Source organism: Chiloscyllium plagiosum, chromosome 13 (assembly GCF_004010195.1).
Source record: "Chiloscyllium plagiosum isolate BGI_BamShark_2017 chromosome 13, ASM401019v2, whole genome shotgun sequence".
NCBI classification, from domain to species: Eukaryota; Metazoa; Chordata; class Chondrichthyes; order Orectolobiformes; family Hemiscylliidae; genus Chiloscyllium; species Chiloscyllium plagiosum.
In genome coordinates, this window is record NC_057722.1 from 22,787,371 (window position 1) to 22,813,475 (window position 26,105).

The 26,105-nt window shown below is 39.9% G+C and overlaps 1 protein-coding gene across 4 annotated transcripts in view; it reads left to right on the forward strand.

Moving 5' to 3' along the window:
• Positions 1-26,105, forward strand: part of pik3cb (phosphatidylinositol-4,5-bisphosphate 3-kinase, catalytic subunit beta) — a 190,337-nt gene that overhangs the window by 4,961 nt on the left and 159,271 nt on the right. For 2 of the 4 annotated variants that reach the window (XM_043702028.1, XM_043702027.1), the window contains exon 2: positions 18,365-18,494. The exons of 1 other annotated variant lie outside the window; for it this stretch is intronic. The gene's annotated coding sequence lies outside the window, so the exon portion shown is untranslated. Of the gene's footprint in view, positions 1-10,059; positions 10,079-18,364; positions 18,495-26,105 lie in introns of those variants that run through there. One more of the 4 variants, XM_043702029.1, reaches the window with a different exon arrangement.

Below are 26,105 nucleotides of genomic sequence, written 5' to 3' on the forward strand. Positions count from 1 at the left end.
CTAGCTTATGCCGCAATCCATAGTATTTTAGTGCACACTCCTGTTTTAATATACTTCTTGACAGATGCAGTCTTATCTGCTGTAGGTTCCTGGCCTTTCCGCTTTTATTTTAGATTTATAGCATCCTTTAGTTTTGCTTTCAATGGATGATTACTTATTTATGTCATATGTTCCAGCTGTTTTAATTGAGGTTGTGATCTAAGTGAGCTATTGTCACAGGGAGTGTAAACATACCAAATGGTTTATAGCCAAAGCATAACTGAGCACTTGTGGACTTCGGCATCCTAATTGTTTATTATTTTAATGATTTACGTGAGTCAAGGCCCTGGAAATTCATAGTTTAAATTAAGTAACTTGCCTGCTCTGGTTTAACAATGGGTGGTGCGAGTGCCTAACTTAGTAACAAATCATTTTGACATTACATAATTTTGTTTCTAAATCTTCTGCCTCTTTCAAAGTATCTTACCTTTCCAGCATTTAGGGCACATAATCTAGGAGATCATTCTTCATCTGTAAGTTTAATGACAGGCCCTAGCAGCCTATTGTACATGTTGGGCATCACAGCTAACCTGTTCCTGTTCTCTCCTATTATTCACTTTCCACGTGGTGTTCAAGGGTAGTGATGAAGAGTGAGAACCCTGCTTTTCTTTTAACCCTTTTCTTATCTAGCTAAAATTTAAAAATCACACAACACCAGGTTATAGTCCAACCGGTTTATGCAGCATGTGCAGGTCTAGATTAGATTAGATTCCCTACAGTGTGGAAACAGGCCCTTTGGCCCAACCAGTCCACACCGACCCTATGTAGTTCGAGCAATTCATGCAGTGTTTTGTATTTCTGTATTTCTACAATTAAGAAATCATGATAATTCATCCTACTTTGCTTTTGCACATTTAATGTGCAAAAGCATGTATATTTCATTATTTTTGAATATATCTGATACAAGACATTGAATTGTTTCCTTAACAATCTTTGGTATCTGCTTCCAAAATGCAGCCCCATGACTTCCATGATTATTCTTGGCAATTACTTTATTATAAGACTTGTAGTTTGTAAAGGGATATAGACTGGTTAAGCAAATGAGCAAAAACTTGAATAATGAAATATAAAGTGGGAAAATGAGTGCTTTTGCACTTTGGCAGGAAGTACAGGGGAGCTAAATATTTTGTAAATTGAAGAAGACTGCAGAAAATTACAGAACAAGGGTATTTGGGAATCCTTGTCTATGAATCACAAAGAGCTAGCATCCATGTTCAGCAGGGAATAGTGAGGACAAATTGACAGGCTCTGAAGAGTCATTTAGACTCGAAACTTTAGCCTGCATTTTCTTCATGGATGCGGCCCGACCTGTTGTGATTCCCAGCAGTTTTCTTTTAAGACACATGGAATGTTGGCCTTTTTTATTTCAAAGGGAATGAATATAAAAGCAGGGGTTTGCTAAAACTAAACAAGGCACTCGTCTGACCACAGGTGGAATACTGTGAACAGTTTAGGGCTTCTTATCCAAGGAAAAATGTACTGGCTTTGGAGGCAGTCCACAGAAGGTTCACTCGGCTGATACCAGATATAGAGAGAATGGTCTTCATATGATTAGATTGGTCCTATAAACATTGGAATTTAGAAAAATGAGGTGACCTTGTCGAAACATGCAAGATTCTAAATGGACTTGACAGATGTGGACAGATTGTTTTCTCCTTCTGGGAAAGTCTAGGACCAGAGGATCTACTCTCAGAGTATGGGGTTGCGCATTTGAAGATAGAGATGAGGAGGAATTTCTTCTGATGGTAGTAACTCTATGGAATTCTTTACTGCAAATGACTGTTGAAGCTAGGTTGTAGAGTATATACAAGGCTGAGATGGATTTTTAATCAGTAATGTAATCAAAGATTATAGGGGAAAGGCAGGAGTTGAGGATCATCAGATCAACCATGATCTCATTGAATGACAGAGCAGACTTGATGGGATGAATGGCTTAGTAGTACTCCAACGTCTTGTGGTCTTATGGGAAATCCTGGACTTGGCGGTTGGGGGAGGGGGGAACACTTTAGATTTACTTGGAATTAATGTACATTTCCATAGTGAATAGCAAATTAGAATTATTCTGATTTATTCAGACGGAAGGGTGGCTCAGTGGCTAGCACTGCTGCTGTGTTGGTGCTAGGACCTCTGGTTTGATTTCACCTTTTGTGCAACTCTGTCTGTGTGGAGTTTGCATGTTTACCCCATGTCTGTGTGGGTTTCTGCTAGGGTCTCCACCATCCTCCCATAGTCCAAAGCTGTGCAGGCTAAGTGGATTAGCCATGGTAAATGTGGGGTTATGGGGATAGGGCAGGGGCTGTGTTTGGATGGGATTCCCTCTCTGGAGGGTTGGTGCAGACTCTCTGGGCTGAATAGTCTCTTTCCCTGTATAAGGACTGAATAATTCTATGAAAATAAATGCTACATAGATTGCTGAACCTGGAAAACAACAGATATAGGAGAGAACCCAACCCAAGGTTCTGCGACTGAGGAATATTATATTGTTAGAATATTATATTGTTAGATTTGTTTTGGGGATCTCATTCTTGCCGATTTCAGTCCTGACCAATTCCGTTCAGAAAGTGAATGTTATACCAGATGCTTCAAGACGTGATTTACCAGACTTTTACAAGATGATTAGGGGTTTAGATAGGGTCGACAGTGAGAATCTTTTTCCACGTATGGAGTCAGCTATTACAAGGGGGCATAGCTTTAAATTAAGGGGGGGTAGGTATAGGACAGATGTTAGGGGTAGGTTCTTTACTCAGCGAGTCGTGAGTTCATGGAATGCCCTGCCAGTAGCAGTGGTGGACTCTCCCTCATTATGGGCATTTAAGCGGGCATTGGATAGGCATATGGAGGATAGTGGGCTAGTGTAGGATAGGTGGGCTTGGATCGGCGCAACATCGAGGGCCAAAGGGCCTGTACTGCGCTGTATTCTTCTATGTTCTATGAGCCTTTTCACTTTCAGGACCTGTTTTATACTCCCATTCAGACTGAAAGGTATGAATCAGTTTTAGCACTTTTTCTTTTTGTGCCTCAGTTAAAATAACCCATGAGCTTATTGATAAAACATATCCTACTAATAAAGCCATTAGCTTGCAATGTTAGGGGTTATGCAAGCTTGCAAGTATTTGGAAAATTAAAAATCAAATCAATTGGTAAGATAGAATTGACTTTGTTTGCTTACAGTAGTTACCATTTAATCAGCAACTGAACTGGACTAACCATGTAAATATTGTGGCAACAAGAGCACGTCAGAGATTAGGAATCTTGCTTGCAGTAACTCACTATGACTCTCCAAATCCTGTCAGCCATCTACAAGATACAAGTCAGGAATGTGTTAGAATACTCCCCTCTTAAATGGATGAGTGTAGGTCCAACAATGCTTGAAGCTTGACACTAAACAGGAAAAAGCAGCACACTTGATTGGCAACACACCCTCAAACTCCCTCTACCACAAATGCTTACTATCGGCAGTGAGTATCATCCACAAGATGTGCTTGGGAAATTCCCCAAGGCTCCTTTGATAGTACCTTCCAAATTCATGACCACTTCCACCTAGAAAGGTAAGGACAGCAGTTACATGGGAACACCACTATCTGCAAGCCACCCACCGATCTGACTTGGAAATATCATCACCACTCCTTTAGTGTCAGTGGGTTGACATCCTCAAACTTTCTCCCTACTGGGATTGCACATGTACCTACAGTCGGCTGCAGTAGTTCAAGAAGGTTCCCCCCTCCCTTGCTCAGTCATTGAGTCCCTTTTGAAGAAAGGAACTCTCCCTCCTGCAAATCATCTGTAAGAGTTAGAATGTTGTGCTCCCTGAATGCTGATGCCCTGCTGCCTGCCACAGGGTTAAATTTAGTGGCAGTGGGATATAGCCCTGTACATCTAAATTTAACTGCTCATCCACAGGGCTTCCACAGATTTCATCAAGGTGGCAGTGTCCTCATATGCCATCCTCCCACCTGATTAAATGACCCCTTCTGCCAAACTTGCCATGGGGAGGGTATTAAATTCTGCTCACCATGTTTTGAGGTTTCTAAGATTGGTTTGTAATGTATCCATTCAGTTCCTTTTTTTTTTGAAGAAAGTCATCTTAAATGTAATATCCAAATTTATTGAAAGGACTAGCTTGGTGCTGTACTTATCCTTTTGAATCTGAGTGAATGTAAGTTCAAAGACTTTAGATTGTTTGAGTTTTATTGGTAAAGTGATATGGCTGAATTAGCAGAAAGTGAGACTGCAGATGTTGAAGGTCAGTCAGAAAGTGTGGTGCTGGAAAAGCACAGCCGGTCTGGCAGCACCTGAGGAACAGGAAAGTTGTCAGAATATTATACTGGAGCTGCTCGGATGCTGCCTGACTGGCTATCCTTTTCCAGCACCACACTTTTTGACTCTGATATGGCTGAATTGCAGAGGCTTGTGCACCCCTGTATAGTCATCTGCTCACTAATTGAAGGGTGTGATTTATTTTTGTCCTGATTAGCTCAAACCATTGTAAGTGCTGTTTGCAGATAAAGATAACTTTACAGACAGATTGGTGTGAAACAAATTGTGATGTAAACACTTAATATAAAACTAGCAAGGCAGTCTCAAGTGAATATTAATAGAAATTCCCAAAATTCTTAGGGCAATTGCCTGAAACAACTATTGTATTTGAATCTTCCAATTGGCTTAATAACTATTAATTGTCTTGTACAAGCATTTATTGCTGTAATTGGTAATAGTGATTTGTCAGCTACATGATGAGTGGGGATTTACACTCTCTATCTTGTGAAAGTAAACTTAAACATTCTCACTCCAGTGATTCTCATACCAAGCTTGTTATAATTTGAAACAATGTAAACTGCAACATTCCATATTCTATCCTGAATCATTTACCAGGTTAAAATAATCCTGCAAATTACTTTTGGAATCTATTTCCCTTCAGAAGGATTAAGTACCTGCCACTTTTATGATCTTGGTGTAGGTGTGTTAGTCAGCTTACAGTTATATGTCATTGTTTGTTTGGTTGGATGTCAGTTGCTTAAAATACCAAGTGTTGACATACTTAGTTGCTGGATTTTGTGTTCCTCAGATGCTATATCTTTTTGGATCAAATCAGTCAGTATCAATTTAAGTTTGTAACTTTGCTCTAACTTTGATACACGCTTAATTTTTTTATTTTTGTAATCTTGAGTAGTTTGTTAATTCTGTAACATGGTCAGAATCTGTTTATGTCAAAGGTACTTAACTGCAATACGCTGACTTTCTGATAACTTTCCAAAGAAGCTTTTGATAATTTTTTTTTTTGAAATTTGGTGTGAAAGGAGAATGTACGTGACATAATAGCACAAAAGTGTGGAGTCTTGTCACACAACAATGGTAGCATCCCTATCCCTGAAGCCTGTAAATGCTAAACCTGATGGCAGGTGATAAAAGTCTGAGTCTCCTGGTCAAACATCACATAGAAAGCCAGAGCAACCTACTGGATTACTTTGCCCATTAGGTTGAGTTATACCAGTGGAGGTCTGTGGCCCAACTTCAGAAACAAATATTGGAGGGCACGCAGTGCCATGGGAAAATGGTTAGCTTATTAATTCCTTCTGTAAGTCAAAACTATTGAATTAAAACCTTGCCATAAAAGTGACATCCTTTTAAATGCATGAGAATTTTATCTTGGGGTAGCTGGGACAAAATACCATGTATTCATTTGTGGGGAAACTTGAAATGCGAGTCAAGGCTTCCTCAAAAATAGCCCAGCTTTAAACCATTGTCTGGGCTGGACTTGCAGCTCTCAGCCACGGGCGGCATGGTGGCTCAGTTGTCACACTGCTGCCTCACTGCGTCAGGGACCCAGGTTCAATTCCAGCCTCGGATGACTGCGTGTGTGGAGTTTGCAAGTTCCCTTGTGTCTGTGTGGGTTTCTTTCGTGTGTTCCGGTTTCCTCCCACAGTCCAAAGATGAGAAGGTTAGGTGGACTGGCTGTAGGAAATGCAAGGTTACGAGAGTAGGAGGGTGGATTTGGGTGGGTTTCTTTTTGGAGGGTCAGATATACTGAATAGCTTGCTTCCACACTGTAGGGATTCTGTGTTTCTGTTGCAGTTGGGCTATACCTGTCCATATGTAGACTGGGGAGATGGGTAGGAGTAGCCAATCCATGAAGTGAGAATTAAGATTAGTGGTAATATTACCCACCGTGTAATAGCCTGCTGACACTTGATGCTTAAGCACACCTATTATTCCTCAGTGTGTCTAGGTTCAGAATCCAGTACTCATGGAATAAACACTACATGTCTGTGCAACTCTGATTAATTCAGACTTACTGGAATTGATCAGAATTTTGGCTTGAAATTCCTGTGATCCTAATTGAAAAGAGGATATGTTGTGACATTGCTAGCCACAGAATTTAGGGTGGGGGAAGAAAATGAAGAAAATATAAAAAATATAAAATAAGTGCACCCATGCATAACTGTTGTTTTACAAAAAAAGTCACAGTATTCAATTTTTCCAAAGGGAGGTAGCAAAAATACAAAGGGCAGAATTTTCAAGTTACATCAGAAGTGGGAGTGGGTGCAGAGATGAAAAAAGGCATTGGGGAGTTTGGTATGTTTCTACCTTTTTTTGATCCATTTAGGTAGAGGTGAGTGAAACATTGGATACATTCTAATTAAAGAGCCTATTCAGGTTCCCTGTGGCAACTGGAGTCCAGTCCTCCAATCTGTAATGCACTTTTTGGTGACTGTCTGCCTTGTGAAATGATTTGTTTGTTTGTTTGTTTGTCCCTTGGTTGATCAGCCCAACCAACCATCCACTGAGTTGGCTACCATTGTGACATAGCTGTGTGGATATGCTTCCTCTTCACAATGTCAAATCATTTAGCTTTGGCCACACTTTTTGTTTTCAATACAGGATGAATTATGCTCATTGGGCCCCTCTGTATGCTCAATATTGGAGGTCATTCCATTGGCCAATCATATTGGAAGCTCTGAGGCCACCCTTAACTGATTGATTAAGTAATTAATTAAAGCAGTCCAAGACATGTTCTACACATTCAATCCTGATTGCTTCAGTGTCAAGGACTTTCCATGTGCAAATAAAGGGTGTTTTGGTCATGGGATTGTGGCCTCTGTGGAGTTATTTCACAAAGAAAATCCAAAGATTTTTGATGAAGACCTAACAAGTTGATGATAACTAAGGAAAGAATAAGGATGGGGGCTGTAGTAAAAAATGGCAAATTAGATTAGACATAAAATTGGCTCAATGACAGGAAGCAAATGATAATACAGTAAGGTTCCATTATTAACAAGGGTTACTTTCTTGGAAAATCTTGCACATGTTTTATAATGGGAATCAACTGGATAAGTTCCGGCCATCCAAAATACAGTACACAGATAAGATACAATAAAAATAATGTTTATAATACATATAGGTATGTCCTACTGGATAAACAGTTTAATAAAATTTGAAAAATTCTGATTGCTAGATGAATTAGCCCTGCATGTCTGATCTTTGGCAGCAAGTCAAGTCTGAATGCCATTATTACCTCCCGTTAGTTTTGGTTTCTCATTGCTGCATGTTGTATCTTTTCTCTAGTGTGCTTTTTATTTAGATGTTACCTGTGTTTGAGGTATTGGAGTGAACCATTAATCCAGGCTACAGAAAGATTCTTACGCTCTAAGTGGTTAAGGTTGCACCATGTTGGTTGGGAAAGAATAGTTAATTGTGATTAGCATCATGTGGAACATCAGCAAAAAAAGATTTCCTGGTGTAGTCATTGTTTTGAGCCCAGGTGTATCATCAGATATCTCTTGAGAAGCCAGTCATGAAATTTGACTGCAGTCTTCAAACAAAATCTGCACCAGTAATAGAATTTGACTGTGCCAACACATCTGTTGATGTCAAGAATGTTTATATGTATGTCTTTTAAGCGATTTCACCTTCTTAAGGACTCTATGTGTATACAGTATTGTGACTTTGCTTGCCAGTTAGTCTGCTGTGGTTTACAAACTCAACACATACCAGTGTAACCCATGGAGTTCATTAGGGGCAAGATTTTTTAAATTCGACTATTATCATTAACATGACAGGAAAATTGGACATTTAGAATTAGATTAGATTTGAATTAGATTACTTACAGTGTGGAAACAGGCCTTTCGGCCCAACAAGTCCACACCGACCCGCCGAAGCGCAACCCACCCATACCCCTACATTTACCCCTTACCTAACACTACGGGCAATTTAGCATGGCCAATTCACCTGACCTGCACATCTTTGGACTGTGGGAGGAAACCGGAGCACCTGGAGGAAACCCACGCAGACACGGGGAGAACGTGCAAACTCCACACAGTCAGTCGCCTGAGGCGGGAATTGAACCCAGGTCTCTGGCGCTGTGAGGCAGCAGTGCTAACCACTATGCCACCGTGCTGCCCTAGATTTAAAACCCACACTACTTGTTCTACATCCTAGCCAGCACAGTGTAGCTGAAATGAAGTGAAAAGAACAGTTAGATACTCTATAAGATTTGTAGTCATACAGTTTAGTGATAGGTTGGAACAGAAGACCATGCTGAATGATCTAGAGCAAATACACACCCTATAAGCACAGTAAACCAATAAAATGTCATTTGTGATCTCATCAAGAATAATAGGATCAAATTCAGTGACAATGTTTATTGCATCTGATTTAGTGTTGTGGGGTTGAATGTAAATCCCCATTCATCTGGTAAAATTACTCTTTCCAACTATAGTAACAACCATTTGTATAAGAAAAAGAAACAAGTACAATTCTTACGTTCAATACAATGTATACAGTGGGATTGGAATAATTTTGAGTATTTGTGTTTCTTTTCAAACATTTTACTGGCATGTGCTTACAGATGGGACTTATTGCTGCAGTCCTGTTATCACTCTGCTGATCTGATTCCAGTTAGCCTACTTTGACTTTTCAAATGTGTTTAGCCAGGATTAAATGTTGGAAGTGTTTGCTGATTTCGCAGGAATCAGGAACTCACCATTTCTCCAGTTTTGGAATTCTGTTTTTAATATGTCAACATTACACATTTACTATTTATAGCACCTTTTTTAAAGTGTGGGCAGTGATCTATCAGTGAGGCTTGAGAGTAGCACTCCTGTTTCAGAATCGGGAGTTCTTGGTTTCCATTTCTCCGACAGATATGAGAGTTTCCACACTGTAAGTAATTTAAATTGTAGGAATTGATGCAATGTCAGAGATGCTGTGATCCTATTTCAAGAATGGGGAAATCTGGACAGCATCCTTCTCTCCATCAGCACCATCAATTATAGAATATCTGGGTCTTCCATTGTTTTGTTACTTACTTTTTGTGAGATTGTATGTTTCAATTTGCCATTTTTATTTCTGTAACAATAGTGACTACACTTGAATTGAATTGAATTGAATTGAACCGAGGCACAGTGAAAAGCAGATCACATAGTTAAGTAGCATAGATAGTAAATAAGAGGTAAACAGCAGCAAAAACAAAAACACAGGTACAGGCGAATGTGAAGAGTTTGAATCTATTCCGTATTCTAACAATAGTCGGATAGAAACTGTTATGAAACCGGCTGGTGGCTTGTGTTCAGGCTTCTGTACCTTCTCCCCGATGGTAGAGGTTGTAGAAAACTTTGGACATGTTATTGCATATATAATATAAAATATGAAATGTTATTGTTTCTTTCTAGTATGCCACAGGTTTAGCTACAGATCAAGACTTGTGGGAAGACCACCCCCCCAGCCTTTTCTGCTGTTAAATATTTTTCCTGAGTTTTCAAGGGACTATTTCCCATCTTGAGTCTCAAGGTCAATTGTCTGCAAATGAGTTTACAATAGAGCCCATTATAGCTGGCCTAATCCTATCCTCACCTCACATTCACAATGCATTTTCCAGCTGATAATGATTAAGCACAGGAAATGTGTGTAATTTAGCTCCTGTAAAAGCAGGGACACTTAAGTTAACTGTGGCACCCCCTTTTCTGTCCTTCATTGTATTAGCCGCTGGGCCGGTAGCATGCTGAGAGTAAATTTTTGACTAACAAGCCTCTCTAACCTATGTGTAAGTCTCTTTTTTTGGGTGGGGCAGGAGAAACAAAAACAGATAAAAAGAGGACATGTTGAACCGTTACAAAAGCAAAGCATACAAAGGATGATTGTGCTGCACTATCAGTTCAGCCTGGGATGTTGCAAGGTAATGAGTACAGGTGTGGTGAGGTGTGCCTCTTTCCAACTTAATTTGGTTCCCTTGGTGGGAAAATTACAGGGTGAGCAAACACAGAAGATACTGAAAGCCAAAGAGTGAGTGATTTGTCTATTGTTTTGTTGAAGGTTTGTCGTCAAGACTTAGAAGAAACAAGCTGTTCTACAAAAACAAAATCCTTCCAATAATGGAAATAGTACTGGATTATTTTTTCAATTGTATAGTGCACCATAATTGGTTCCACTAAAGGGCACTGCCCACCTCATGGTTGACCCTAACAAGTCAATGCAGTGGCTCAGATATTGCGCTTGTTATGCTGGCAAAGTGATCAGCTTTTGCCATCACTGACCTGTCAAACTGACCGAGACATCTGACATATTTAAAAAGTGGAAATCCAAAGGTTACAGTCCTTTAGTTATGTTACTGAGCTCTTGTGAACACCACTTAGTGAATTGATGAAAACTTCTCAATTTTTAGTGTAATATCATGTGTGATAAGGTTTATTTTATTAATGAATTGTAAACTTGTTTTTACTGGCATACTAAATCATCACTATTGTTGGACACTAGTCCTGGAAAACTGTTATAGTTCATAAATATATTGACAAATGTTTATAATATAACAAGTTCTATATTTCAAAAATAATTGAAGTTTGGTATTTCATCTTCTGATTTTGCCAAAAGGCTGGAATAAGGATTGAGGTTGGTTTTGTCACGTAGGCAGGTTGAGAACTGAAAGTACAGGAGACTTGTAGGGCAATTCTATTTCTTTCAATGTAAAATAAAAAAATTGCTATGTTTAATTTGATTTAAAGGAAGTTGCTTAATTTTCTCCTTTTGAGAAAGTGATGTGGCCATTTAACTATTCCCAGAAGTATGGGAATGCAGACACAGAACATACAAAGAAGACACAAAATAAGCTGTTGAAATCCAGCAAAGGCAAAAAGGTGGAATGTAATTGCTGCCTTTTATAACTGCTGAGGTAACAATTGTGTAAGTACTCGAGGATGACAGCCCAGTTGCAATGTCACCAAGAGCAAAGTGATTTTTCTACAAAAGAGCAGCCTTCCAACAAACAAATGTGGTTGCGTCCAGCTGAGTGCAAGTGCCACATGTCTGTTTACATGTTTTTATATTTGATACTTCCTCTCTGTGGAGTAAGCTAGTTCCAAGGTCAATTTTCCATGACAGAGAGGCAGCTGAGCACTGTATTGTTCTCAGCCTCCAAAGCACATCACTTAACGAAGGGATATTGATTTGATCGTAATCTTACTGCTGAAATAGCGACAATTCAAAGTAGATTAACAGAAATGGTTATGTACCATTAACTTAAAAAAAAATGTTGCCAATGCATCTGATTCAGCATTAAAATTACATTTCAGTTCATTTATGTGAATAGCAATAAAACAAAATGAAGCAACAATATGCTGCCTCAATATATGTTAAAAGGTGATTGCCACCAATCCAAATAAGTAAAGGGGCAGATTAAGCTGGGATTTTTGCAGAGAATTAAATTATTTGCTCAAAATGAAAGTTAGTACATTGACATAATGGAAGATTTGTTTTTTGTCCAAAGCAATTCTGTAATTTTTTGAGTTGTCCCCTCTCACAGAATCAATACACACATTATATATTCCTTTGCCAAAATAAATGGGAATGTTTTTTATGCTTGTGATGTAGTGACATCGAAGCATAATTGAATTCTAATTTCCTTTGCTTAAGTAGAGACAGAGGTATTTATTTAAGAAATTTTTCAATGAAAAGCAGCAATTCAATTTCTCTGCATAGCCATACCAAATGCCACTTTATGGAAAGGGATGTATTTTTTTTAAATGAACAGCTTTTATGGTAACCTGTCTATGATTTGTCCAATTATTTTTTTTTCCCCCATTTGTACATTCTGTTTGTCACCTGAGTATCCGGATAGGTGGTTACCATGAAGGTGTGCCTATGAATAGCTGATTGGATGTGCCAGAGCTTGACCTGAGGTGAAAGTCCAGTTGATTTCAGTTTTTTATAAAATTTTCCCAGCCTATGCATTTTGATTATTTTAAAGATATCATCTCATTTAATGCTACTAATTATCTAAGTTGAAAGTTTCATCCTGGAACATTTTGGTGTGAGAGGAATCTATGCCTGAAATGTTCATCCTAGTCCTATGCTGTGTTGTGCATTGCATCAATATGGTATGCTTTAGATCACTGTTGGATTTTATTTATATCTTCACATCACTTCAGGATACCATGGAGAAAACCTGAGCCAGGTCAACGTGTGATCTAAAAAGCATATTATTCTGTTCCAGAGATACAATTCAAGAGTGAGACAGTTGTTTCACTAATTTAGAAACCCAATTTATTTGCATTTATTCCGTATTGGACCAAGTAATTTAAACAAGAAACACAGCATTTGGTTCCTGTGCTAAAGAAACTTTGAATCAGTTTCTGATTGCTACATAAGAATTGTTGCTTAAAATACATTACATTGGGTAAGAAAATGGCTGGACTTGATGCAATAGCTTCCGTGGTCAGTTGCAATTGGTTGTTGAAGCTTGCATATAAATAATGGAAAAATAGATGAGGTAGTAGGGAGTTATTGCTATGTGTAGAATCACATCAATATAAAGGCCAAAGATAATGAAGAGAGGGAATCCGTGAGGAAGTTGGGTTAATGGGGGTAGAAAGTACACTTAACAAAGTGTAACTATATGCACTTACAGAGTACTTTTAAAAAGGTTTTAAAAAATTCCACTGTGCTTAAATTTCTTGAAATGTTTTCTCACTAGCAAGTGTGCAGGAGTGAGAGCTGCAATGTTTTTTCTCTCATGGGATGTGGGTAGGCCAGTATTTATAGTCCATCCCTGATTGCACTGGAGAATGTAATGGTGAGTTGCCTTCTTGAACAGCTGCAGTCCTATGGTGTAAGGCTACTCACAGTGCTTATTAAGGACGGAGTTCCAGAATTTTTACCCAGTGATGCTGAAGGATCAATTATTATAGATCCAAATCAGTAAGTTGTATGGCACCATGGAGAACCTGCATGTGGTTGTACTCTCGTACATCTTTTGCCCTTGTCCTTCTAGTTGGTCTGTTAAAAGTGTTTTTTATTTTCTTTCATCTCTATATGGTCCCTGAAGTCTTCTCATGGTGGATACTCAGCAAGTGACTATGGAGGTGGTAGAGGCAAATGAGTGGTGAGCCTAAAGATGCTGACTGCTTGTTTTAAAAAAAATTAGGATAAAGACACAGAGGTGGCTCGTGTAACTAATCTACCCTGGCACTTGCCTGCCTTCATGGCTGCTGGGGATCTGCTGGACTGAAAAATTGGATGCAATGGGGCCACAGACATTGATATGTGTCTGCAGAATCGGGACAATACTGAAATTCCATTTTGATAAGTTCAAAGACACTGACGCATTAAATGCAGATTTAATGTAGTAGTGATGAGTTGCAAGGTCAGAGGGGTCCGTAGTGGGTTATTTAATGAGGACAGTGTTGAAAATGAGGGTGAATATACAAGGTGAACCAATCATTTACAAATGCGTTTAGCTTGGACATAAGTAGAGGAGTTTGGTGGCTGTCTGTTTAGTGAGAACAGGACCAGCAGAAAAGACAGCAGGTTTCATTGCTCAATATGACAACAAGAGTAGGCCATTCAGCCCCTTGACCCTGCTGTGCCATTTAATGAAATGATGGCTAATCCAGTATTTCTCATGTCCACTTTCCTGTGTTTTTCCAAAGATTACCCTACCGATCAAGAATTTATCTATCTCCTCCTTAAACATGCACAAGGGCTCTGCAACTGCAGCTCTTTGTGGCAAGGAGTTCCAAAGGTTTTTAGCCCTCCAAGGGAAGATGCCTTTTCATCTCAGTCTTAAATTGGTGCCCCTTTATTCTGAGACTATGCCCACTGGTCCTAGATTTTCCCATGAGGGAAACATCCTCTCAGCATTTACCCTGTCAAACCCTTTAAGAATCCCATTTGACTTTTTTAAAAAAACATTCCATTTCAGTGCTACCATATGTGGTCAACTTTCACTTTGTTTGAAGTGTAGAAATTACAACATGCAAGTAATTAAGAAGTCTTATTTGTGATGGAGTGTGATGCAAATCCTTATCTCCCATATTAATACTTGGGCTGCTTTAGGACAACTGATGAAAATCACTACTTCCTCTGAGATGTTTTTTAAATATTGCTAGTGGTTATTGAATAATGATGTATTTGTAGAAAATTAACTTTCTCGACTTCAGAGAAAAGTTAAACATAAAATAGACTAGTTGATCTCCCTTGAAGCCTGCAGTTCCCCCTCTAATACTGTAATGTACAATGCTGCATAACTTGCCAGAATTGACATATCATTCCTTTTGCATTTTTAACAGTTTTAATTGTTAAATATATTCTTGTGGTGTTCCGTTACAGTCATAGAGGAAACAGACCCTTCAGTCCAACTTGTCCACACCGACCAGGTATCTTGAATAAATCTAGTCTCATTTGGTCCATATGCCTCTTAACCCTTCCTGTTCATATATCCATCCAGATGCTTCTTAAATGTTGCAATTGTGCCGGCCTTCACCACTTCCTCTGGCAACTCATTTCATACACATACTACCTCTGTGTGAAAAACTTGCCCCTTAGATCCCTTTTTAAATCTTTCCCCTTTCACCTTACACGTATGCCTTCTAGTTTTTTTGGACTACCCTGTCCCAGAGAAAAGACCTTGTCAGTCATCCTTTCCAATCCCGTCATGATTTTATAAACGTCAACAACGTCATCCCTCAGCCTCTGATGCTCCAGGGAAAACAGCCCAGCCTATTCAGCCTCTGCCTTTATCTCAAACCCTCCAATGCTGGCAACATCCTTGTAAATCTTTGAACCCTTTCAAGTTTCACAACATTCTTCTGAAAGGTGGGAGGCCAGAATTGCACATAGTATTCTCAAAGTGGCCTAACCAATGTCCTGTATAGCCTCAACATGACCTCCCAATTCCTGTACTCGGAGCACTGACCAATGAAGGCAAGCATGTCAAACACTGCCTTAACTGTCCTATCTATCTGCAACTCCAAGGTCTCTTTGTTCAGCAACACCCCCTAGGACCTTACCATTCAGTGCCACTCCTTGGCTCATCTGATCAAGGTCCCGCTGTCTTGAGGTAACCTTCTTCGCTGTCCACTACACCTCCAATTTTGATATCTGCAAACTTACTAACCATGCCTTCTATGTTCAGACCTAAGTTATTGCTATAAATGGCAAAAAGCAGTGGCCCCAGCAGCAATCCTTGTGGCACACTGCTGGTCACAGGCCTCCAGTCTGGAGAGCAATCCTCCACGACCACCCTTTGTCTTCTACCTTTGAGCCAGTTCTATATCCAAATAGCCAGCTCCCCTGCTATTTCGTGTGGTCTAACCTTGCTAAATAGTCTACCTTGCAGAACCTTGTTAAATGCCTTGCTGAAGTTCATATAGACCATGACTACCAAACTGCCCTCATCAATCCTCTTCATTTACTTCTTCAAAAACCCAATCAAGTTAGTGAGACACTATTTCCCATGCGCAAAGCCATGTTAACTATCTCTAATCAGTCCTTCCCTCTCCAAATACATGAAAATCCTGTGCCTCAGGATTCCCTCCAACTAACTTGCCCACCAACTTAGTCAGGCTCACCAGTTTGTAGTTCCCTGGCTTTTCTGAATGGCACCACATTAGGCAATGTCCTGTCTTCCGGCATCACACCTGTGGCTATCTTGATACAAATACCTCAGCAAGGGGCCCAGCAATCACTTTTTTTTTTATCTGGCTTCCTACAGGATTGTAGGATACACCTCATCAGGTCCCAGGGATTTATCCACTTTTATGTATTTAAAGGCATCGAGCACCACCTCTGTAATATGTACAGTTTTCAAGATGTCACTATTTATTACCCCATAATTTCTATCTTCCATATCCATCTCCATGGTAAATATTGATGTGAGGTACTCGTTTAGTATCTCCCCCATCTCCTGCAGTTCCACACATAGGTGGCTTTGCTGATCTTTTTAAGGGGCCCTATTCTCTCCCTAGTTACACTTTTTTGTGTACGTGAATGTACTTGTGGAAACCCTTTGGATTCTCCTTAACCCTATTTGCCAAAGCTATCTCATGTTTTTTTTTGCCCTCCTGATTCTCCTCTTGAATATACTCCTACTGCCTTTATATTCTTATAGGGGATCACTCGATCTCTGCTGTCCATGCCTGACATATGCTTCCTTCTTATTCTTGACCAAAACCTCCATTTCTCTAGTCATCCAGCATTTCCTACACTACTTGCCTTTCACCTTAACAGGAACATACTGTTTTTGGACTCCCGGTATTTCATTTCTGAAGGCTCCCCATTTTTCATCTGTTTTTTTACCTGCGAACATCTGCCCCCAATTAACTTTTGAAAGTTCTTGCCTAATGCTGTTAATGTTGGCCTTCCTCTGATTTAGAACTTCAATTTTTATATCTGGTCTATCCTTTTCCATCACCATTTTAAAGCTAATAAAATTATGGTTACTGGTTTCAAAAATGCTCCTGCACTGACACCTCAGCCACCTTATTTCCCAAGAGTAGGTCAAGATTTGCACCTCCTCTAGTGGGTACATCCACATACTGAATCAAAATTTTTCCTGTACACACTGAGCAAATTCCTTTCTAGCCAAGCCGTTTACACTATCGCAGTCCCAGTCTATGTTTGGAAAGTTAAAATTCCCTACTATAACCACCCTATTATTCTTACAGATAACTGAGCTCTCCTTACAAATTTCTTTCTCAATTTCTTGCTGACTACTGGGAGGTCTATAGCGCAATCCCAATAAGGTGATTATCTCTTTCTTATTTATCAGTTCCACCCAAGTGACTTCCCTGGATATATTCCCAGGAATATCTGCCCAAAATACAGCTGTAGTGTTATCCCTAATCAAAATGCCATGTCTTTCTAATTGCTATGATATCCCAGTCCCATGCTCGTAACCATGCCCTGAGTTCATCAGCCTCCCCTGTTAGGCCTCTTACATTGAAATAAATGCAGTTTAATTTATCAACCTAGCTCGTTCTCTACTTTGTTTCTGCCTGTTTGACTTACTCCTTTTCCCAATTGTACCAGTCTCAGACTGATCTTTTTCCTCACTATCTCACTGGGTCATCTCTTCCCACCAACTATTTTGAATCCTCCTGAGCAGCTCTTGCAAATCATCTCTCTGCCGGTATATTAGTCACCTTCCAATTCAGGTGCAATCTATCCTCCTTATACAAGTAATGTCTACCCCAGAAAAGATTCCAATGAACCAGTGTTGTGAATCTTTCTCCCCTGCACCAGCTGTGCAGCCAAGCATTTATCTGTTCTATCCTCCAAGTCCCACCCTCAATAATTCGTTCCACCGGGAGCAATCCAGATATTACTATCCTTGAGCACCTAATTCTTAAATTCCTACCTAATTTCCTATATTCTGTACCCATTGTTACATTAGAGCCAGTCTCTACCAGTAACCTGGCTGTTCGTGCTACATTCCCCTGAGAGTCCATCACTGCTACAATTTTCAAAACAGCATACTTGTTTGAGATGGGATAGCACTAGCCAGATGTGGTATTGATTGTTCAAATAATGTGATAAATGCATCCAGTTAAATTACACGATACAGTGCTCCCTCCATTATCTCTCTCTCTCTCCTCTGTTTTGGGCCTTTTTGAAAGGCAAGTACATTGGTTTATTAGAGCCGAGAATGCAAAGTCATTCTCTACAATAATCTTCTCAAAGTTAATCCGCTTCTTGAGAATCCTGTAATGGATTTCTTTTTTGTTGTTATATACTTGCAGGGTGCAAGAATCTAATGTCTAAGATGCCCTTGTACCAGCCTTGCCTTGGTTGTAGTACCCTTGCTGAGAAACTGAAGGCCCCATTCTGGAAGCTAGTCTATACTTTAGGCTGCAGTTTTAGCACAGTTACTCAGGTTATACGTTATGTGCCCTCTTTTGGGTGAGACAAAAGCAAGAACCTTCTGTCCCTTCAGGGCATCATGATCAAATGTTTCTGGCACTATTTGAAAATGGAGGAGTGCTCTACTGGTAAATGAGGTAACATTCACCTCTCAATCAATCAGGCACAAAGTAACTTTGTTATCTTTTGCTATTCTTAGAATCTTCTGAATGAATAAATTGATCACTCCATTACCCTACATTGCAACAGAGATTGTGTTTCAAAAGTGCATGTGTCTGTGAAACACATGGAGGCATCCTGATGTTGTGAAAGGCACTCTCTCTATAAATGTAAGTTCCTTTTATTTTTGTTCTGTTCTGACTCCCTATGAGCCTTTGTACCTTTTGAGTAGATCTAGCACAAGATCTGCCCTCCTATTAGAACTTTGAAAAGTTGGGGACTTCTCTTATTAGAACTTCAAGGAATCTGTGGTGTTCATGTAGATGATCAGCATTACACAGTAAATGTATTCCAAATTTCAATTACGTTTCCAGATGTATTGGTCTTGTATTCAGCTCGGAGTGGAAAATTGACCATGGTTCCTCACTTTTGATTGTTACCAAGAAATCCTCCAAAAGATGAGTCTGTCTGAATGTCAGATGAGGACTTGATAGGTTTCAGCTGTGATACCCCTCACCCCTGCCAAATAAGTTGCTGATGTTCGCTGTTGTGGTTGTTGCATGAAGCAAGCATTTCACTGAGGAACTGGAAAGCAAGCCAAGGCATCATTAAAATCCAGACATTGGAATTTGATGATATAATTCGTACCCAACACTGTTTTAACTTTCATTTGTGTGTTTGGCACTTTAATACCAGCAAACTGCAAGACACCAAGAAGCAATCGATCCAAAAGGAGGGCTTGTGGAGTAAGCTCATTTAAAAATTGCTTTGTGGACGAGGAAAAACTGGAGTGTTCCTCAGGATCCTGCAAGAAAACCCAGGCTCTCTGTTACTGTTGTCTAAACTCTCTTTTTCACCCTGCATCAACTTAGCTTTGCCAGGGATGCCAAGGTTTGGTGCCTCTCACTTATTGAAATAAGATTTAGGTTTTAAACTGATTGAATCATCACAATGGGGAGCCAGGGCAACCTCAACTCTTACTTCTGTTCTCACCTCTATCCCTCAGTTAAAATTGGGGCCTATAAGCTTTGTAGGTCATCTAGACAGGTTTGTTTTTTAAAAAAAACAGCAAAGGAAGCAACAAGTTTTAATTTATTTTTCAAACTCTGCTGTAAAGATAGGAATAAGTGAGAGTGAATGCACTTGTGCCTAAATAAGTGCTTGGCATTTCAATCTTGGAAGAGTGGAAATGCTGAGCTGTCTTTTAGGTTACTGCGAAAATTAAGTTGTTCTCTTCCAGTGGGTGGAGAGCAGATTCTGCAAAACCACAGGGCTTGTGGAACGCTTGACAATAATAGACTTTTTTTCTTTTCATTGCAGTTTGTTTGAACAAAAGAAAAGAGGAATTAACACAAAACATAAAGGAGAATCACAGTGACACAAAGTTGTGTGTGAGAGAGTTGATGAATTCACATGAGAACAGGCTACCACTGGGTCCCATAGGATCAATTGAGCATTTACCACAATATTGTAGGGGCTGTGAGGCAGGCATTGGGAAAGAGGTCAAATAAATGCCAAGTGGGAAGTAGATTAGACCTGGTATGGAAGGATGACAGTTCAAAAGTCTTGTGTGGCCTGGAGAGCTCTCCAGCTCCTTGTAACTCGTGAGCAATCCTTCCAAAAGTTGGATCCAAACAATGGATTAGGGTTAGACCTTTTTTATTGACCTTTGTATTGTTTCTTTTAAAGTCAGTTCAGATGGCTTTAGATCTTTGCCAATATTATTTCTTTTAAAAATTACAGCATGGTATTGATTCAACTATCATGTCACAAGATCCGTATGTTATTCAGGGTACTGCCTTAGTGATGTGGGTTATGTCACTTAATTGATTTAAAATGCAGTTGAGTAGGAAAAGGTCAGAAACATAAAATGGTTGCTTCAGGGCTACAGTTTTAACTCTCTTCCCATACTGTCTGTATTAAGTTGAAATCGAGTTCTGAGTTTCTGAAAATTATTCAAGCAGATGATTTATTTGACCTTTTTTTTTTGTTCTATTTTGGACCAAATAAAAGTCTCCTCAGTTTGTAAAAGAATGAGCATGCAACAGGCATAAATAGTCTTTGACAATTTTTTTTCTGCTTTTGTTTGCACCTACCAGAAAGGCACCGTTGCCTTGTGGGCTAATAAAACAGAAAGTGCCGGTAGTATGTTAGCATCTGTTGAGGAATAAGCAGAGTTAATAGCCTGAGTTTTCAGCTTTGCAGATGGTAGAGAGAGTCATAGAGTCATAGAATGATAGTGATGTACAGCATGGAAGCAGACCCTTCGGTCCATGCTGACCAGATATCCCAACCCAATCTAGTCCCAACCTGGCCCATAACCCTCCAAACCCTTCCTATTCATATACCCATCCAAATGCCTCTTAAATGTTGCAATTGTACCATCCACCACTTCCTCTAGCAGCTCATTCCATACATGTACCACCCTCTGTGTGAAAAAGTTGCCCCTTAGGTCTCTTATATCTTTCCCCTCTCAACCTAAACCTTTGCCCTCTCTAGTTCTGGACTCCCTGACCCCAGGGAAAAGACTTTCTCTATTTACCCTATCCATGCCCCTCATAATTTTGTAAACCTCTATAAGGTCACCCCTCAGCCTCTGACGCTCCAGGGAAAACATCCCCAGCCTGTTCAGCTTCTGCCTATAGCTCAAATCCTCCAACCCTGGCACCATCCTTGTAAATCTTTTCTGAACCCTTTCAACTTTCACAACATCTTTCCGATAGGAAGGAGACCAGAATTGCACGCCATGAAAATTTCTGTTTTGAGGTGCCCACCTTGGGAGAAAACGGGATCTTTACTGCAGCCCGCATCCTCCTGCCCAACTCCACCAGTTAGCCCCTCCTGGCTGCTTCTAATCACTTTTCAAGTCTGTTGGGCTATCAGATGCAGAGGTGTGTTATTTAGGAGGCCCATGTTAATACTTGTGAGGCTTTGTCTCCGTTATAGTGAAGAAAATGAAGCCCTCTAGCTTTAACCCCTCGACCCAGCCACTCCAGATTTGTCATGCCCCTGTGCCAAGCTAACCCTAATTTTTATGTCCATTGGCCCATTCTATACATTGTATAGAACCAATGAACCTTATAGTGACAATTGAATGTGGGGGAAAAACACTCATTCATCCATAATTTGTTACTATTATATAAAATAAGCCCTTTTAACTGTAGGGCAATACTGTAGGTCACTCATCCAGATCCTTGTAAAGCAACTGAGAGCCCATATTTTGTTGAAATACACAAGCCTCTAGGATAACATTGCTTGATTGGCTGTTGCTCTCTGACAGAAGAGGTCAATGCTTACTTACACCAGATTCAGATGTTTCAAGACTGACAAGCAGCTTTTTAACTTGTGTACATGAGGGGACCATTTTGAGTATGATTCATGCTGTTTACTGTAATAGAATTAAAATTACAGAAACAGACCTTTCAGTCCAATTCGTCCATGCCGACCAGTTATCCTAAATTAATCTAATCCCATTTGGCCCATATCCCCCTCAACCCTTCCTGTTCATGTACCCATCCAGATGCCTTTTAAATGTTGTAATTATACTAGCTTCCCCCACTTCCTCTGGCAGCTCATTCCATACACGCTCCACCCTCTGCTTGGAAAAAGTTGCCCCTTGGGTGCCTTTTAAATCTTTCCCCTCTCGCTGTAAAACTATGTCCTCTAGGTTTGCACTCCTCTACCCTGGGGAAAAGACCTTGTCTATTCGCCCTATTCATGTCCCTCATGATTTTATAAACTTCTATAAGGTCACCCCTCAGCCTCTGATGCTCCAGGGAAAATAGTTGCAGCCTATTCAACCTCTGCCTATATCTCAAACCCCCCAACCCTGGGAACATCCTTGTAAATCTTTTCTGCACCCTTTCAAATTTCACAAAGTTCTCCCCACGCCAAGAAGATGAGTATTCCAAAAATGGCCTGTATGGCTGCAACATGACCTCCCAATTCCTATACCCAATGCACTGACCATCCAAGGAAAGCATACCACATGCCTTTTTCACTACCCTATCTACCTGTGACTCTACTTTTAAGGAACAATGAAGTTGCACTCCAAGGTCTTTGTTCAGCACCATTCCCCAGGCACTTGTATAAAGTCCTGCCCTGATTTGCCTTTCTAAAATGCAGCACTTCACATTTATCTAAATTAAACTCCATCTACCACTCCTCAGCCCATCCAATCAAGATCCCATTGAAATCTGAGGTACCCTTCTTGGCTCTCCACTACACCTCCAATTTTGGTGTCATCTGTAAACTTACTAACCATAACAGACCTTTAAGAAAAAGGTGGTTTAGAGTTGTTTAATGTTCACTTTTAGCATTAAAGAATAAAATTGATATTTTTTAAATAGTGGAATTTGGGGAGTTCTCTGTCACTCATAATTTAACAGATTACATGGCGAGGTGAGCTTTTCTGTGTGTTTGGTTTATTTAGCAGACAGGTTCACCATCATGTTGTAACACAGGCTTTCATTCCATCACTACTACTTGTAACATTTTGGGAAGATGGAATTTGTTAGGTAATTTCCTTGATATGAGAAAAAAAAATTGTCTGCTATATGCAATATCCCTGCTGAGTTCACAACTTCCAGAGAATGATGAGCTGCTGCTTCACATTGAACTTACAAAATTTTACACTGTCATAGCATCCTTTACTTTCTTCATTGGGAATGTATTGGGAAATACCATCCAGATGGTATTTCTATAGCCATAATAACGTCGTTTGAAAATACTTTTGGATGGCAAGGGCTTGAAAAAAATGCTTTCAAATGGCTTCTAGTCAGACTCGACTATCACTTTTTCATCAATATCTACTAGGAGGAGACAATGTTTACAAGCAAAGACAATGGCCAGACACTCTTTTTCTCACTCTGAGCATAGTCTTGTTCTGTTTATGTTAATACTTTGGATACAAATGCAACCAGTTGTTCTTGATGCAGTAGGAATTTCTTCAAGTCCTATCTCACTGGCAGTTCATTACAGGGAGATTTAATCAATAATTTCATGGAATTGCAATACTGGTCACTAGTTCCTTGATTTTAGTAAATGCTGCTTTGTGGTCACTGCTGCTATACTGTAGCATGACCTTGGCCAAGAGTTGGTGTAATGGTTCACACTCCAAAGACAAATTGGGCAAGAATTTTGTCAAATGGTTGGCAAAACCAGCAAACCATTGCAATACTTTAACATCAATTGGTTGTTGCTTTGCTGCTACAGTTCTTGGGATCTGGGTGAAGTCATTTTGTTGTCAGTCTATGTCCTGAAACTTGAAAGGGTTTAGAAAATATTTACAAGGATGTTGCCAGGGTTGGAGGATTTGAGCTATAGGGAGAGGCTTTACAGACTGGGGCTGTTTTCCCTGGAGCGTCGGAGGCTGAGGGGTCACCTTATAGAGGTTTACAAAATTATGAGGGGCATGGATAGGGTAAATAGGCAAAGTCTTTTCCCTGGGGTCGTGGAGTCCAGAACTAGAGGGCGTAGGTTTAGGGTGAGAGGGGAAAGATATAAAAGAGACCTAAGGGGCAACGTTTTCACACAGAGGGTGGTACGTGTATGGAATGAGCTGCCAGAGGATGTGGTGGAGGCTGGTACAATTGCAACATTTAAAAGGCATCTGGATGGGTATATGAATAGGAAAGGTTTGGAGGGATATGGGCCGGGTGCTGGCAGGTGGGACTAGATTGGGTTGGGATATCTGGTCGGCATGGACGGTTTGGAATAAAGGGTCTGTTTCCACGCTGTACATCTTTATGACTCTGACTTTGGGCATCTTTAATTACAATTCTTTCTTGTTCAGCTTCAAGTTTAACTGGTGAACTCTGTATAGCAATCACACTGAGTTTTGATCATGAACAGCAAAGCCTTCTTCAGTATATTTCTGCATCCATAAGCTAGCAGACCATCCACTACAGCTTCCACTCCAGAAAATTATTATCCATCCCACGTTGTCTGCATTGACCTGGTGTCATGCATATACCAATTGGCATGCACAAACCATCTGTAGCTTCCGAAGGGCATCCCGTATGTGGTCAGAATGTTGCAGATATCATTCAGTTTCACTTGACATAACAGTAAACATCTGCATGTGTAGTGGAGACATAGAGATGTACAGCATGGAAACAGACCCTTTGCCATTTAAAATTATGACAAAGTTCCTTTGATGCTTGGCATGGATTTGCATGATCGCTTCAAAACTTTATTTAGATCTTTTGAATTGATGTTCACTCAGCTTTTCAAATTGTTTTACATCTGCTAAGCTACTAATCCATAATGTAGTCACTTTCTCTATTATTACCTGCTTTTCCAGCTCTCTTGCTTATTTTTCAGACTGGCCTTGAGGACAGCTAAAATTCCCATCAGCACGTGCAGAATTGATCTTACATTCTCATCTACTTCAAGATGATATTCACCTGAAAGACATCCTGACCTTATAAACACCTCATTGAACTTTTGTAGGAACTGTTTCAGAATCAATGGTTTAATGTGCTGTAACACACTGCAGGTCTCTTCAATCATATTGAGGGGTTAGCAGTCTAAGCCTTGGACTTGCTTCAGCTGAGATGAATGGCCTTTGCTTGCCACTTATGATCTGGGTCTTGAGATCTTCTTTCACATTATTGCACTATGATCACAGAACAATCTGTTTTCTCAGCGTGAATATGATACCATCATGTAGCCTCATTCTTACTTTTGTGGGGTTCATTTTGGATCATCATGTTGAGCCACTTTGCACAGATCTGTGAAGGTCATGATGTTGCATGATGCACTGGTGCCTATCTGATGCTTTGTGTTGATCTTATGTTCTCCTTCTGCAATAATCATTCCAATAGTCTAAAAAACCATGTCTCAACTAATGACTTGACTGAACCGATCTTTTGTATGATGTAGAATGATTTGTCAGAATCTTCAGCTGATATTTCTCCTGAGGTCATCTGTACCTTTAGCCCTAAAGTGTGTGCATATGTTTTTCCCCATATGACATGCCATTTCCTTTGTATGATGCATATTCCTTTGCATACTCTGCAGTATTTGGATCCTGTCCTTTGTCTGTAATTGTTCTTCCATTTGTGTATAGAGTACGTATCAGCATAATACAAGACCAAAATAAGGGAGGAGATTACAGCGCCATGATATTCATTTTCAAATCCTCTCTGGCCAAAGGAAAGGTGTGAGAGGACAGCTAAAAACAAGTTCTGAGGGATAGAATTAATTTTCACTTGAAGAGGTAAGGATTACATTTAGAATAGTCAGGATCACTTTTCAGGGCTAGATCATGTCAGACAAGTTTGAATGAGAATTTTGAGGAGGTATGTAGATGAGGGTAGTACAGTTGATGTAGTCTACATTGACTCTTGTATGTTTAATCCTGAAAAATGTGAGGTGGTGAATTTTGTGAGGATTAACAAGACAGAGGAGCACACAAGAATGATAGAATCCTAGAAAGTTTAGAGGATCAGAGGGACCTTGGTGTGCATGTCCATAGATTCTTGAAGGTAACAGGACAGGTGAGTAATGTGGTTAACAAGTCAGATTGGGATACTTAATTTTATTGGTCAAGGCATTGAATACAAGAGCAGAGAGGTTATGATGGAACTGTACAAGGTGTTAGGCAATGGCTTGAGTGCTACATACACTTCTGGTCATCACACTATAGGAAGAATGTGATTGCACTAGAGAGAGTGCAGCGGAGATTCACCAGGATATTGCCTGGGCTGGATTGTTTCAGTTATGAAGAGAAAATGGAGATGTTTTCCTTCTAGCACAGAAGAGTGAGTGGTAGGGAG